This window comes from Geotrypetes seraphini, chromosome 5, assembly GCF_902459505.1.
Source record: "Geotrypetes seraphini chromosome 5, aGeoSer1.1, whole genome shotgun sequence".
Taxonomy (NCBI): Eukaryota; Metazoa; Chordata; class Amphibia; order Gymnophiona; family Dermophiidae; genus Geotrypetes; species Geotrypetes seraphini.
The window spans coordinates 110,064,747-110,079,143 of record NC_047088.1 but is presented as its reverse complement, the minus strand read 5'-3'; positions in this window follow the sequence as shown (position 1 = coordinate 110,079,143).

Below are 14,397 nucleotides of genomic sequence, written 5' to 3'. Positions count from 1 at the left end.
TTTGTTTCTTATCAGGATAACAGATATATTTTTTTTTTATCCTGCTCAGTTGCGGTTTTTCTAGAAGGTAAAGGGATCACGACTGCAACTCAAGAGGAATCGGTGTAATTTAAGTCCAATATTTAAATTGCTAGAATATTCTGCTCTATTTCCTTTTGATAATTTTATGTAAATCCTTTTTTCCCTAGGATATTTTTCCTTGTTTCATTGTAGTCCTGTTATTAAGTTTCGATCTGCTGATTTTGAGTTTACCTCATTCATTGTATTTATTCTTATATTTGGACTTTTTACTACTGTTAATGCTGTTACCAAATTGTAAGTTTTATGTTGAATTGTACTTGCTGTACACCACCTATGGTGAATCTCTTCATAGGTGGTTAATAAATCCCAATAAATAAATAACAGTACTCAATAAACAAAACTCAATAAAAAAAACTCACTAAAAATGTACTTAATCATTTACAAAATATAAAAAAAATAGGTTTCTCCTCTTTCAATTAAAATGAAACTCCTTGAAATTGTATCTGCAACCTACTCCACTTTGAACTCTCCGCTTCCACCTTTTTCTTTCTTTCTTTCTTCCCTTCATCTATCTCTTTCATTTTGAATTGCATTATTTCCCTATATTGTTTTGTTGTATAATATTTTATCTATCTGGTACATTTTATTGTATCTCATTTACTTGAACTGCTTTATTTTGATTCATGCTTGTTTCCTTTGGATGCCAATTTTGCCTAGGATATATACTTCTGTTCTAGTTCAGAGTTATTACCTGTTAGCACATATCCATATATGTTCAAGGTCTTCTTACCTACCCAATTGTTATGTATATCTCGAGTTTCCTGTTATATTGACATGTCAATCCATACTTTGTAATTCTGTAAAACTTTAATAAACAAACCTTGACTAAAAAAAATAAATAAATAAAATGATTTAAAGTAAAATGGTCACATACAAGTTACAATACATGGTGATTGTGGTAAGATCATTACTTCAAATTGTCAAATAGATGGATATATAATTCTTATTATTCAATGTATGCTATAATTCTTATTATCCAATGTAGTCCCTATTCAGACCTCTAAGATTGAAAGTGCCAACTCAAAGATAAAATCTTTGTCTACATCTTCCCCTCCCAGAGGAATAACAGGTCTATATAATACAAAAAATTTGAATTCATCAAAGTCATGTTTCAGCTGGATCAAATGTTCCACCAGAAGTTTATCCATCATTATTCTTTTAACAGCACTACAGTGTTCAATGAGTCTCTTATTTAATGCACGTTTAGTCTTGCCAATGTGCATACGTCTGGAGGGACAATATCCTGCATAAATTACTTTTCTAGTTTTCCGGTTAGTAAATTGAGTGTGAAGTGCTTTCCTGTCACCAGATGAATAATAGATTCAGTTACAGCATTAACACAACCCTAAATAGAAAATGGATGGACTCCAATTACAGGAAAACTTAAATAACCTCATAACTGAAGTGAGCTTTGATAGCAGCTTCAGAGGCTAGGAAGTAAGACCAAGACCAGGCAGACTTCCATGGGCTAGGCCCATAAATGTTGAAAAACAAATCAGGATCAAGGCTGGCAAGGACTTAGACAACAACTTGGAAGTAGGACTGGTGCCAGGCAAATTTCTATGGTGTATGCTCCAAAATTGGCAGGAAGAATAAATATACCAGTGATTAAATATACCAGTGTTTATTCATAAAGATGTGGAACCTGTGGAGAGTGCCAGATTCAACTCTGGCCACCTTGATGGGCAGACTGGATGGATCGTGCAGTTCTGCCGCCATTTACTATGTTTCTATGGAGGTTATTTTTGAATCAGACATGACATTTCAGAACAACTAAAAGCGTACATCTGCCAAAAAGTCTGACTTGTGATTTTTGAAAAGGCAAAAATTTGGGTTTTCCTCTGAGTTTATCCAAATAACAAGGGGACATGTTGTGGGCATATTTTGGGTGGGTCTAGAGTAGGCCCAAAATTAGGACATCTTTCAGCGAGAAGGAAACAGGGAGATATGTCCAAGTCTAAAAAGAAGTACATTTTTGTCTAGACCTGTTTCAATCACATCCAAAATTTAAAAACATGAAGATAGAAGTAAAGTTATGAAAGCTTATTCCTCTCAAAAAGATTCTTCCTTTTGTGGCCAAAGGATTCAACTCTTTCCAGATGTTACTTGTGCCACACATTTGAGATGAAAAGCCTTGTCCTTGAAATCTCATTTAATGGGAATGGGTGGAACTTTATATAAAAAGTTTCTATGTAGATGCATCATTATTTATGCTGGAAGAAATTGTGTTTCTTGAGTTATTGCAGTTGGAAGATTTTATGTCTCATATTTGATTCACTTTATTTTTATAGATTTGTTTTAGAAAGAGCTGTAGTAGGGGAGGTGGCTATTGTTAGTAGATAGTGAAGAGTCAGCACATATATTTTTATATGATTGTATTATCCTTTATTTTCTTTCTTTGAAATGACTCTTTCTCCCAGTATGAGGACTATAATAAAAAATATTTTCAATTACATTTTTTTTCTTATTTCACAAATAACAGTGTTAAATATAATTCAATAAAAATATGCTTTGAATGCCTCGATCGATTAAGCCATGACCTCTCCTTTGTCCCCCAGTTGATGATGTCCCACTGCCACCCCTCTAAGAACTGAGTCTGAAAGGGGATTCAAGGTTCTATGACAACATCAGATATTATGGGCATACCCAACAGAGCAGCAAGCAGTTTCCAGAAGTAGCCTAGTGTTCAGTGTAGTGGACTATGAACAAGAAGATTCATGTCCAAATCCTGCTACCCCTGCTACATTTGTGCTGGAAATTGTGAGCCCTCCAAAACAATCAAATTACCTGCTATACCTAAATATAGGAGATATTTGTAGGGTGGCAAGTACCGTAATTGTAATCTAGGTTTTATTCTTTTCTTAGAGGGCTTCCAATACAAAATAACGGTGGAAATTTTAAGAATATAAGAATAGCCTTACTGGGTCAGACCAATGGTCTATCTAGCCCAGTAGCCCAATGGTACATCTGCCCCAGTAGCCCGTCCTCATGATGGCCAATCCAGGTCACTAGTACCTGGCAAAAACCCCAAAAGTAGCAACATTCTATGTTACCGATCCAGGGCAAGCAGTGCCTTCTCCCATGTCTGTCTCAATAACAGACTATGGACTTTTCCCCCTGGAAACTGTCCAAACCTTTCTTAGAAGCCAGCTAAGTTAATTGCTCTTACCATATCCTCTGGCAATGCGTTCCAGAGCATAACTGTTCTTTGAGTGAAAAAATATTTCCTCCTATTGGTTTGTATGTGCAAAACTGTTTATTGGTCAAAAGCACAAGCGAAAACCACCAGAATAATAATACAGCATAGACCAAATTTTCAAAACCATAAAAACCACCCCCCTGCCTCATGCAGAGCCGTGCTGCTGAGTTCCCATGGGCTCACGAGACAACAGGAACTCCCTGTTGTAGTCTCGTGAGACCACAGGAACTCACAGCATGGCTCTGCACGGAGCAGGAGTGTAGGAAGATCACTCCTGCCTCGCGTCACCGCTAGACCACCAGGTAAGGTCCAAGCTCTGATCGCCCCCATACCACCTCTAATCGCCTCCCTCTGCCTCCAATTGCCCCTCCCCCATCGCCTCTGATCATCTCCCTCCAAGTCCCGGGGCTGGTTTTTTTCGATGCCAATGAGCGATTTTGGGGGGGCCTGGGGAAAAAAACGCGGATAATTGAAACCGCAAACATCGAAACTGCAAATAGGGAGGGGGAAGTGTATTGCATGCAAAATCTTCTATTTTTGTGGGCAAACAGCAATAATATTTGCTAATTATAGGAAAAGTTCCATTAACAAGCACAGCTTATGAAAAAGATATTTTTATATTGCTTATTTAAAAAGCCCTTTTTCTGAGTAAAGAGTATTGCAATGTGCAAAGTCTTGAAAGAGCTACATTAAGCAAGCAAGGCTCATGAAAAAAAAATAAGTATATTGCATAGATAACTTCATTTCCAAAAGGTTAAGAACAGAAAAAAGAGATACAGACCTCACCACGGCTTCTAGTTCCGAACAAATGGATGTCTCCAGCTGCACAATGGTGACCTCATTGTGAAATCATCAAGATGCACCTGGAAGGTAGAATGCCACTAATAAATAGGAATATCTGCTGGGGGAGTTGACCATACTTGGGATTCGAACCCAAAAAGCCACAGCAACTTCCATTCAGATGTCTCTTCCTGACATGTGATATGATACCTGAGGAAATCATACCTCTCCTCTCCCAAAAAGATCCCATGTGCCTGTCCCAAGCATTATTGAACTCAGACACAGTCTTTGTCTCCACCATCGATACTGGGAGACTATTCCACGCATCTACCACCCTTTCTGTAAAATAAAGTATTTTCTTAGATTACTCCTGAGTCTACCACCTCTTATCTTCATCCTATGCCTTCTCATTCCGGAGCTTCCTTTCAAATGAAAGAGATTTGCCTCATGTGCATTTATGCCTTGTAAGTATTTAAACATCTCTATCATAACTCACCTCTCCCACCTTTCCTCCAAAGTATACATATTTAGATCTTTAAGTCTGTCCCCATACGTCTTATGATGAACACCACCGACTATTTTAGTAGCCTTCCTCTGGACTGACTCCATCCTGTTTATATGTTATTGAAGGTGCGGTCTCCAGAATTGTACACAATATTCTAAAAGAGGTCTCACTAGAGTCTTACATAGTGGCATCAATACTTCCTTTTTCCTACTTGCCATATCTATGCACCCTAGCATCCTTCTAGCTTAAGCTGTCGCCTTGTTAACCTGTTTGGCCACCTTTAGATCATCACATACTCTGACACCCAAGCCCCATTCCTCTTTTGTGCACAAGAGTTCTTCACCCCATGAACTGCACTGTTCACTTGGGTTTTTGCAGCCCAAATGCACAACCTTGTATTTCTTAGCATTAACTCTTAGCTGCCAGATTTCAGGCCATTCATCAAGCTTTGCTAGGTCCTTCCTCATATTAATCACACCATCAGGGGTGTCTACTCTTTTGCAAAATTTGGTATCATCCATAAACTAAAAATATTTGACATGCAAATACTTAATGTGGCTGCAATTCTCAGCTGCACCTACTTTAAAAAACTGTGCTTAAGTTGTTAAAGTGCCATTTTAATTTTGTATGTACTTTGGGTGGGTGGGGGTCCTGCTTATTTGTAAAACACACAAATGATTAATAAAGACCCTCTTTTACTAAGCCGCAATAAAGGTTTCTACCACGTCCTGGAGCGCTACATGCTCCAACTGCTGCTCTGATGCTCATAGGAATTCTATGAGCGTTGGAGCTGTGTCAGCATTTAGCACTCCGGACTTTAGTAGAAACTTCTACCGTGGCATAGTAAAAAAAAAAAAAAAAAAAAGGAGGGGGGAGGTAAGTCTTAAACAAAAAAATAAGAATATATTATTTAGCAGGAAAAGAAAACTGGATCCACCATATAGGACAAAATGCAGAAAATAGCTCTTATAAATTGTTTAGGGATTTATATAATCTAATCTTCTATTTCTGCGTCGTTCATACTTAGGTAGGCTCAAGGCGACTTAAAGAGAGGGACGAGGATGGGGAGGGGAGAGGAAAGAGAATAGGAGGGTAGGAGGGGGAAGGGGAGGATGCAGGTGATTAAGTGTCAAATTGCTGAGTTTTCAATTTCTTCCGGAATATGGTATGGTTAGGTTCTGTTCTGATCACTTCAGTAAGGTCATTCCAAGTTTTTACACCAAGAAAGGTGAGCATAGAGTGGAAAACACATTTGTATTGAAGATTTTTTGTGGAGGGGAGATTTAGAAGTAATCTGCTGAGGGTTCTGCAGGATACCCATACTTTGGAGAAGAGTTGGACGAGAGGAGCCGCGGAGTTTCCATAAAGTATACAGTGAATGATGCATGAAGTTTTGAAGGTTATTCGTGATGGGATGGGTAGCCAGTGCAGTTGCCTGGTGAAGGCTGTAATTGAGTCGTATTTTCTCAGGTTGAAGATTAATCTGACAGCTGTGTTTTGGATGAGTTGCATTTTGTGGATTAAAGCAGAATAGAAACATAGAGTATGATGGCAGAAAAGGGCCACATAGGGCAACAAGTCTGCCCACTCAAGAACTCTCCTTCCCACAAGTCTGCCTAGTCGAGACAAACCCTCCCTCCCTGGGGTATCCATCTTTTAAGCCTAACTCTGTGGAACCCCCACCTGTTTGTCCCATCGACTCTTGAAGTCAAGCACGCTACTAGCCTTGACCACCTGATGCGGAAGACTATTCCATCGATTAATCACCCGTTCGGTGAAGAGGTATTTCCTGATATCGCCATGAAATCTTCCTCCCTTAAGTTTTAGCGGATGACCCCTTGTTGCCGTGGGACCCTTCAGAAAAAAGATTTCTTCCTCCACTTCAATGCGACCTGTGATATATTTGAATGTTTCTATCATGTTCCCCCTCTCTCTGCGCTCCTCGAGAGAATATAAGCGCAGACTGGTCAGACGTTCTTCATATGGGATGTCTTTAAGTCCTGAGACCATCCTAGTGGCCATTCTTTGGATCGACTCCATTCTCTTCACATGTAGATGGAGTTGCAGTAGTCCAGTTGTGGTAGTATCATCAGTTGTACAATTAGGGCGAAGTGGTGCTGGTGAAAGTATGGTCTGATTAATCTTAGTTGTCTCAAGGTGTAGAGGGATTTCTTTCGGAGACTGGAGACTTTTGGTTCCATGGTAAGTGTGGAGTCAAGTATGCAACCTAGGTTTTTGGAGGATTCTTCTACGGGAGGGTCTTGCCCGATCGAAGAGTGATGATTGTTGGTGCCATCTGTTGTGGAGTGTAGAAGTATAGAACTTTGGTTTTAGTTGTGTTTAATTTTAGTTTGTTGGTGGTTGCCCAGATTTGGATTCTTTCAATGTTGTGTGAGACTTTGTTGGTGATGTCCGAGTGATTGTTGGCTATGGGAATAAGGAGAAAGGTGTCATCTGCGTAGGACAGTATGCTTTCATCTTCGATTTTGATGTTACCAAGAGAGCTCATGAAGATGTTGAATAGGATGGGGGAGAGTTAGGAGCCCGTGGGATCTCTCCATTCATTTTGACGATGTATTCCCTGTTTTGTAGGAAATCAGAGAACCATCTTAGCACTGTGCCAGTTATGCTGATTTCTGACAGTTTAATTAGTAGTAGGTGGTGGTGTACTGAATCGAAGGCTGCTAAAATGTTGAATTAAAGGAGTATTGCTTGACATCCTGTACTGAGTAGTTGTTTGGTTTGGTGATCAAGTTCAGGAGAAGTTCTGTGCTGTGTTGTTGACGGAATCCAATTTGGGATGGGTGGAGGCATGAATGTGGCTCAATGTAGGTTGTGAGCTGTTTGCACATGTGGGTCTCGATGATTTTTGTCAGGATGGGTATGCCTGCGATGGGTCTATAGTTAGAGGCTGTAGAGAGATCTGCTTTTGGAGATTTTGGTATAGGGGTGAGTGCTATTTTACCCATTATTTCTGGCAAGTGACCTTGGTTTAGGGAGTTATGTAGGAGGTTGGTAATCCAGATGGTGATCTGTTCAGGAGCGGCAGTGAGGAGATAAGAGGGGCAGTTGTCTAGGGGGCTGCAGCGCATGGACAGTTTGGATAGTAGTTTTTTTGTGTCAAGGATTGCCAGTTTGGAGAATGAAGCCCAGATTTGATCTGCTTTGGTGGGTTCAGTGAGGAGTTGAGACATGTCGAGAGTGTGAGAGTTTTAGTTACCTCAGATTGAACATTTTTTATTTTGTTGAAAAAGAAGTCAGCTAGCTCTTGAACTGTGATTTTGCTGAGAAGTCCTATGGATTCTTGTATCAGTGGGGTTGTGATTTGCCGCACCAGGTGAAATAGCTTTTTATTGTCCAACGTTCTGGTACCTAATTTGCTGGCGTAGTAGTTTTTCTTGGTCTCAGCTAAGTTGGATTTGTATTTGTTTATTGCCTTGCACCATTGTGTTCTGTGTTCTTGTGTACCACTTTTCCGCCACTTCCTTTCCAGTCATCTGAATAGTTGTTTGTCAAACCGCAACGATTCGGTGAACCAGGGGGAATTATGGTTTTGTTTTGTGGGGATGGAGGGAGGGAAAGAGTATTCAAGGTGTTGGTGATGGATTGGTTCCAGCTTGTTAGCATAGTCGTAGTGCAGTCTGAAGGGAGGGATTAAGGTAGTCTCAATTAAGTTCCAGAATAGGTCTGGCCTTGTCTTTCCTCTAACTATGAGGAACACGATCTTTTCTGTAAGTACTCCTTTTCTTGCGGGAAAATACATCACTGATCAAATTTAAAGAAATGCTAAAAACATTCTTATTCCGCGATGCCTTTGTAACCTAAACTGTCCTTTTAAGGACGACTTAGTTTTTAGAACAAATGTTTAGTATTACTTCCCCCACCTTCTGTTTTTCCCTTTAAGTGTTTTCTTTTCTTTCTATCCCTTCTTCCTTTTTGTTCCCGTTCGTTTTTGTCCTTGAATCATTCTTTTCCCTTGGTCTGTTTTAGATTAAATTATATTTTGATTGGTATATTGTTATGGCATGTTTGTACACCGCCTAGAAGTCTCGAGTAGGCGGTATAGTAAATTTTAAATAAACTTGAAAATAATAGTTTAACTTCCTTGGTGGCTTTGTTGTTCAGGTTTGTTGTTGTGAAATTTAGGCAGAAGTTTAGTAGGTAATAGTCTGTCCATGGTACTGGAGTCCATTTGACACTGGTAGTAAGATTGGAGGGGGCAGATGCTAATATGTCAATGGCATGTCCTTTCTCATGTTTGGGGCCTGAAGATAAGATAGTGATTTTGCAATCTTCAAGCAGCATTTTGAGTTTGGAGACATCTTTATTCTCGGTGGATTTGGGAAGGAGGTTGATATCGCTGAGGATAAGCAGTTTGGTGTAATGGCATGCCAGGTTCGTTATTATTTTGGGGACAGAACTTGATTGAGGGTTAGGAGGCCTATATATTAGTAGGATTACAATGTTGTTTGGTGTGGAGTTGGGCGAATCTTCGAGTTTGCAAACAAGGTAGTCTAGATCTGGGTAGGTTGCTGAGTCTACTTCCGTGATGATATAAGAGCTTTTGTATTATCGCTAGGCCGCCTCCTCTCTTGTGCTTCCTTGGGGATTGAAGTATGTTGTATCCTTGAGAGCATAGATGGGGGATTTCAGAGCTATCTAGGTCTTTTAGCCATGTTTCCACTATAAATGAGAGGTCAAGGTTGTTGGTCATTTAGGAGGAATAATTTGTTTACTACTGATCTTGCGTTGATATACATGCAGTGGATGGGGAAGGGCTTTTTTTCCTGTTATTTAATGCTCTCGTTGAATTGCAGATTGTGATTTCGTGTATGGTTTGATGAGGGGTTGTTTTCTTTGTCTTTTGTTGTTGCTGTTTTTGTTCCAAAGTATAGGGATGGCGTTTCAGAGGGTTTCAACGCTCTTCGAAGTGGTGTTGTGGGAGTCCGGGGGTTTTGAACTTTGTTGTTTAGAGTGCCAAAAGGTGTAGGGGTTGTTATTGGAGAGTGTGTAGTGTACTGCCATTAGGCTGGAGAGGCAGAGTATAGGGAGGAACTGGGCGAGCAAAATTTTCATTTTGAGGATAAGAAAATCTTAGGTAGGGCCTGGAAGAGATGGAGAGTCTTTATTTATTCTTTTTCCTTTTTGGGAGGGTGAAGATGCGTCAGGGGTGGGAGGGTGCTAGGTGAGGGGTTGCAAGATGCTTGATGTGGGATGTACCACTGTACTGTTGAGAGAGTATGACTGAAGAGGGAGGTAAGGTTAGTTTCTTTGGCTGGAAGTCGCTACTCTCAAGTAGCGGTGCACAGGCGCACGTCGCTCTGGATGGTGGTACACTGCTCAGAACATCAGGAGGTAGTACTCTGCTCGGGACGCCCGGAGGCGGAGCTCGTCTCCCACACCGACCCGACATAACCCCCATCCTTGTTACTGTTATGATTCAGACGCTGGCAGATGCAGATTAAAATAAGTCCCACTCTGCGTTTCTTGCAAGCACTATATTTAGTGTCTGCATTACTGAATGATTGATGTTATTTATTTATAAAGTTATTTATTCAATACGTAAAAAATAAAAAAAAATATAAAATTGAAATTATAAAAAGTTCCAAGTTAAAAATAGAGAATTACTAGGAGGTTTTTTTGGTCAATGATAGACACCGGAACCCCATACATATGTGAACGATTATTATCCTTTGTGAATGGTTCGCGGGGTTACTGAGAACTTTTTCCTCCACGTTAATTACCTATCTTTGGCTTTAATAAGAGATTTTGGACTTGGTTATAAGGCGGAGCTCGTCTTCCACACTCTTCCCTTCTGCCTGCCTTGCAGGTGCTGGTCTGGGGGCAGCACCTGGCAACAAGAGAGCTGCCCTGAAGAAGGAGAAATTCAAAGTTGGGTGTCGGAAGGCGGAGCCCGTCTCCCACGCTCTTCCCTTCTGCCTGCCTTGGTCTGTGCTGAGTTGGGGCAGCCTTGAAAAAGAAGATTCTGCCTTGAAAAATTAGTCAGGAAAGGGAAGAGGATAAAACGCGGACCTGACGGACCTCGCGGATCTAAACCCGTACGGCCTTAAAAATCTGAGGTCCGTGTCGGTCCGTGTCCGTGCCACTTGTAGTTTCTGTCGCTGACAGACCTTGATGAGATTTTAGCGCTGACGGATCCGTCTCAGCATAGGGAGGGAAAAGTGTTAGGATCTGTCAGCGCTAAAATTTCTTCGAGGTCTGTCAGAGCCAGAGACTAGTGCTGGAGTTTGGAGACTTCTTTTCCATAACGCACGTCCAAAACCTATGTCCCCGCTCTCTTGGCTTCTGCTCTGCCGCTCCAGCACTAGTCTCTGGCTCTGACAGACCTCGAAGAGATTTTTAGCGCTGACGGATCCTAACACTTTTCCCTCCCTATGCTGAGACGGATCTGTCACTGCAAAAATCTCATCAAGGTCTGTCAGCGACAGAAACTACAAGCGGACACGGACTGACACGGACCTCAAATTTTTAAGGCCGTACGGGTTTAGATCCGCGAGGTCCGTCAGGTCCATTAGGTCTGCGTTTTACCCCTTCCCGTCAGGAAAATTGTTTAGTCGATGTTGTCTGCCATGTTCCAAATGGATAACGCTTTGTCAGAGCCTGATCACTGGTGTTCAGTCAGTCGGCTCATGCAGACAAAACTACCGCAGGGGTCTCACTCCAATATCGATGTATCCGTGTTCAGGATATCTTTTTCCCGCAAGACTTCCTGCCACGCTCCTCCAGTTTCCGGGTCGCGCACATTTAATGCACGAGTCAGCCTAGTGGTAGGGAACCTTTGCCTTGGACGGCAGATAATTTCGGCACAGAGCTGGGAGGAGAACGCGGTAGGCAAACTTGTTAAATCCCGGCGAACAATCGAACCTCCTGGCATACTACACCAGCGGATTTCCCTTCCAAGATTCGCTCCTCACGATCGGAAACTGGCCGTGGCTAAGGCTTCAATTCTGCACAAGGAAAACGCCAGATCACGCGGAGCTTAAGACTTTAAGGCAGACATCTCGTCCCGCTAGCAAGAACAAAGGATAATCCCGGCCCTGGCTTTCTTTCCCTCGCGGCACAAAAATTACTCTTTGGCTGGGGCAAGGGGTCACGGTAGATGCACTGCACGATTGTGTCTATTTTTACCTGATGTGCTTGTAGGCGTACCTTGGGCGTGATTTTGTCAGAGCTGGATGGAGTTTCAATGCATATACATATTTTATAAAAATACTTGTGCACATGAATAGAGTATGCCTAGACATATTTACATGTTGGAACATTTTTGTAAGAGCATTTGTGCATTAGTGAAGTTCATTGTAGGAACTTATTTTATAAAGGTACATGGATGCCTATGTTGTCTTTATAAAAGAGGCAAAAAATATTCTCCTTTTTTGACATTTCATAAAGATGCCCTGTTATGAATCTACTCCTGTTATATGTACCCCATACTATAATATCTCATGGTAGCTATACAGCTACTTTCATAGGGGCAATACACTTTACTGCTTCTCTGAAGGCCTTTTTAATCTGAGGAATGAGCAGTGCATCCCACAGAATGCAAAGATTTGCCTTTTCATTTCCTACCTCCTTATCAACAGATCCTTTCATTGTTTCATGTAGATATATTTTTACTGAACCTCAAGACTTTGCATGGCTATTCAAAGCAGTCTCCACTTAGTCATAACAACTCTGAGATCTGTAAGGTAGAAAGACAGAACCATGGCTAGTATTACATTACATTACATTACATTACATTAGGGATTTCTATTCCGCCATTACCTTGCGGTTCAAGGCGGATTACAAAAGGTTAATTTAAAAAAAACAGAGTTATAATGATTAGCTAGAGAGGTAAGTTGTAGATCTTATAATCATTTAACTGGTTGTTGAGGGTGAGGTGGTTTGTAAAAGAATTAATAGGTGGTCATAGTGGAGGTTCTTTTGTTATTATTAGTGCAGTAATGGGTAGATCAAATGTCAGTTTTGGAGTTACTAAGAGGTCGTGATGTTATTGCTGCTTCAGGAATTTCTTGAAAAGTGTGGTTTTTATTTCTTTTCTGAACGTCCTATAGTCTGGGGTGGTCATCAGAAGGTTGGAGATCTGGTTGTCCAGCCTTGCGGCTTGAGTGGCTAGGAGGCCGTCGTGTAGTTTTGTTCTTTTTACTTCCTTGATTGGGGGGGGTATGAATGGGGAGTGCGTTTTTCTGTGTCTGGTAGTGGGTGCTTGGATGAGGCGATTGTTCAAGTATGATGGGCTGTCTCCGTGTAGGGTTTTAAATAATATGCAGTAGAATTTGAATTGGATTCTTTCTTGGATTGGAAGCCAATGTGAGTTGATGAAGGCTTCAGTGATGTGGTCATGTTTTCTCAATGAGTAGATGAGTCTCAAAGCTGTATTTTGGATTGTTTGGAGTTGTCTAATCGTAGTTACAGGGCAAGGAAGGAAGAAGATGTTGCAGTAGTCCAATATACCTAGTATTAGGGATTGTACTATAAGTTGGAATTGTGTTCTTTCAAAGAATTTTCGGACTTGTCTCAGATTTCTCATGACTGCGAATGATTTCTGAATTGTTTTATTTATTTGCGGTTGCATAGTGCAGCATCTGTCTATGGTCATGCCAAGTAGTTTTATGGTGGTTTGGATGGGATATTTGATTGCGTTTATTTCTAAGTTGGTTGTGGTTTGGACCTTGTCATTTTCGAGAAGGATGAATTTGGTTTTGTCTTGGTTGAGTTTAAGTTTGTGATTTTTCATCCAGGTTGTGACTGTTTCAAGTGTTTGGTGAAGTTTGTCTGTCATGGTAGGTTTAGAATGATCGTATGGGATGAGGATGGTGATGTCATCAGCATAACTATAGGTGGTTATGCCCAGATTGTCCAGATGCGTTCCTAGAGAAGCGGTGTAGAGATTGAAGAGGGTAGGGGATAGTGGAGATTCTTGTGGTACGCCGCAGGGGTTTGACCAGGATTCTGACTTTTCTTTGTTTGATTTTACACTGTAGGTTCTGAGTTTTAGGAATCCTTCAAACCAAGAGTATACTTTATCTGAGATGCCTATTGCGTCTAAGATCTGTAGAAGGATGTTGTGATCCACTAAGTCGAATGCCGCAGTTAGGTCCAGTTGTATGAGAAGCATTTTTTTCCCTGTACTGCCTTTTATGTTCTGTCAGTGTAAACTAATATTAAAAAGCAATGCTAATGAAGTTATTTATAATATCAGTCAATATATATCAGCAATATTTCTTATGGAGTATAATAAATGCTACTTTCATAGCTCTACTAAATAGAAAAATAACTTCACTATATAGATTAGAAACATAGAAACATAGAAAGGTGACGGCAGAAAAGGGCTACAGCCCATCAAGTCTGCCCACTCTACTGACCCACCCCATTAAGTCTGAGTGCTGCTCGACCCACGTAGGGATCCCACGTGGACGTCCCATTTATTCTTAAAGTCGAGCACGCTTGTGGCCTTGATTACCTGCGTCGGAAGTTTGTTCCAGTGATCTACCACTCTTTCTGTGAAGAAATACTTCCTGATGTCACCACTAAATTTCCCTCCCCTGAGTTTGAGCGGGTGCCCCCTTGTGACTGAGGGTCCATTGGGAAGGAATATATCGTTTTCTACCTCGACACGACCTGTGACGTACTTAAAAGTCTCAATCATGTCACCCCTTTCCCTGCGCTCCTCTAGAGAGTACAGCTGCAATTTGCCCAGTCTTTCCTCGTATGAGAGACCCTTGAGTCCAGAGACCTTCCTAGTGGCCATTCGCTGGACCGACTCAGCTCGAAGCACATCTTTACGGTAATGTGGCCTCCAGAATTGCACACA